The sequence below is a fragment of the Ursus arctos genome, chromosome X (assembly GCF_023065955.2).
Source record: "Ursus arctos isolate Adak ecotype North America chromosome X, UrsArc2.0, whole genome shotgun sequence".
Classification (NCBI taxonomy): Eukaryota; Metazoa; Chordata; class Mammalia; order Carnivora; family Ursidae; genus Ursus; species Ursus arctos.
The window spans coordinates 64995094-64997666 of NC_079873.1; the positions used below are offsets into that span (position 1 = coordinate 64995094).

General features: G+C 33.9%; 2 non-coding genes across 2 annotated transcripts; both read right to left on the reverse strand.

The window, feature by feature from the left end:
* Positions 1 to 456: 456 nt before the first annotated feature.
* LOC113242182 (small nucleolar RNA SNORA62/SNORA6 family) lies at positions 457 to 608 on the reverse strand. The gene has a single exon (XR_003311822.2). It is a non-coding gene; the product is annotated as a small nucleolar RNA SNORA62/SNORA6 family (small nucleolar RNA).
* A 255-nt stretch (positions 609 to 863) lies between these two features.
* Positions 864 to 970, reverse strand: LOC113242186 (U6 spliceosomal RNA). Its single transcript, XR_003311825.1, has one exon. It is a non-coding gene; the product is annotated as a U6 spliceosomal RNA (small nuclear RNA).
* Positions 971 to 2573: the final 1603 nt, after the last annotated feature.

Here is a 2573-nt window from a genome sequence, read left to right on the forward strand (position 1 = left end):
CAGTGGTAGAAAACCTAATTTTTACAATTATTTTCATTATCTTTCTGGTGTGAGATTGTGACTTATTTCCTCATTTTGCTGTGAACTGTTACCTTGGTGCCAAGCACTATTTCTTGCAAGAGGATATCTTTGACAACCTAAAAGAAATTGGTTGGAATGACATACAAAATTTGAATTAACCTATTATATGGGATGTTTGTGATAATTATTTTGAAGTAATTATTTGTAAAACAACAACAACAACTCTATTGATAATCACAGCTGAAAGTATCAACTATGTAGATTTTTGTTTACTCGTCCAAGTCTACTTTGGCAGTTTGTATCTGAGTTCAAAATCATTCTAAAAAATGGACCAGACACTTAAAAGATTGGGGAAAAATATATTTTAAAGAAGGTAGCAATCTATGTATGTGACTAATTTATTTTTTATTTATTTAATTTTATTTTTATCTTTTTACTTGTAGCAAGAATTACTATCAAACTCCACTCATTGAGCCAGAGACCTTGTGGTGTTAGTGAAGACTTGCCCCTCATGTAGCACACTATGTACACTTGTGAGTTCATCAACCAGCTAGTGGCCTCAGCTCCAAACTCTAACAATGTGCATAACTTATTTATTTTTTGATCATGCAAATAATACATTAATTCATGCACATCATAGAAGTCAAACCATATAGAAATATAGAGTAAAAAGTAAAATTACATCTTTAATTTCTCTCTGCAACCCTCCTCCCAGAGGAAACAGCTATTAACAGTTTGACCTGTATCATTTTTTCACAAACATGATGACATTTATTAAGTCAGTTATAAGAGAAAAAGTCACTTGTAATAGGAAGTTAAGTACAATGGCTGCTTTTTAAAAAAAAAATATGGAATGCTTCATGAATTTGCATATCATCCTTGCACAGGGGCCATGGTAATCTTCTCTGTATTATTTCAATTTTAGTGTATGTGTTGCTGAAGTGAGCACAAGTAAACATGCTTTGAAGCGAGACTGTTTGGGTTCAAACCCAGATGACACTACTTACAACTGTGTAATATAGGGCATCCTACCTAACTTCTCTGTGCCTCTGTTTTATCATAGGTGAACCGGAAACTACAGTATCTGTTTTATAGAGATGCTATGTTGGTTAAATTAGTGTATGTGAAGTATTAGAAAATTGCCTGGCACATAGTATACAGTGAATACATGATGGAATCATACTGCATATATTGTTCTGCAACTTGCATTCCATTAGCATAGATAAAGGAAATACAGTGTACTGATTAAGAGCATGGGTTCTAAATCCTATTGCCTGGTGCAAATCCTAGTTTCACCATTTACTAGAATTGTGAACTTCAACAAGTATATATTTTTCTGTCTCTGTTTCCTTTGTAAAGTGAAAATAATAGCTTATGTATATTTTTAAGTTTTTATTTGAATTCCAGTTAGTTAATATACAGTGTAATATTAGTTTCAGGTGTACAATATACAATAAAACATCCATACAACATCCAGTGCTCATGACAACTGCACTCCTTAAACTCCATCACCTATTTAACACATTCTTCCCTCCACCTGTATTCTGGTAACCATCAGTTTGTTCTCTATAGTTAAGTGTCTGTTTCTTGGTTTGCCTCTCTTTTCTTATCCCTTTGCTTCTTTTTTTTCTTGAATTCCACATATTTGTGAAATCATATGGTATTTGTCTTTCTCTGACTTACTTCACTTAGCACAATACTCTCTAACTTCATCCATGTTGTTCCAAAAGGAAAGATTTAATTCTTTTTTATGGCTCAGTAACATTCCATTATGTCTGCATATACACATACATATACAAATAGATAATACATCTTCTGTTTTTTTAAAAAAAAGATTTTATTTATTCATTTGTCAGAGAAAGGGCACAAGCAGAGGGAGCAGCAGGCAGAGGGAGAAGCAGGCTCCCCGCTGAGCAAGGAGCCCAATGTGGGACTCAACCCCAGGACCCTGGGGATCATGACCTAAGCTGAAGGCAGATGTTTAACTGACTGAGCCACCCAGGTGTCCCTAGATATCATATCTTCTTTATACATTCATCACTACATGGACACTAGGGCTGTTTTCATGATTTGGCTATTGTAAATAACGCTACTATAAACATTGGTGTGTACATATCCCATTGAAATAGTATTTTTGTATTCTTTGGGGTAAATATCTAGCAGTGCAATTGCTAGATAGTATGGTAGTTAAGAAGAATCGATACCTATTCTTCTCAACCTATTCCAAGAAATAGAAAAGGAAGGAAAACTTTCGAAATCATTCTATGAGGCAAGCATTATCCTGATCCCAAAACCAAATTAAAACACCACTAAAAAAAGACAACTAAAGACCAATATCCCTGAGAAACACAGATGCAAAAATTCTCAATAAAATCCTAGCAAAATGAATCCAATAATACATTTTTAAAAAGTAGTTCACCATGACCAAGTGGGATATATTCCTGGGTTGCAAGGGTGGTTCAAAATTCACAAATCAATCAATGTGATGCACCACATTAATTAAAGAAAGAATAAGAACCATATGATCATTCCAATAGATGCAGAAAGAGCAT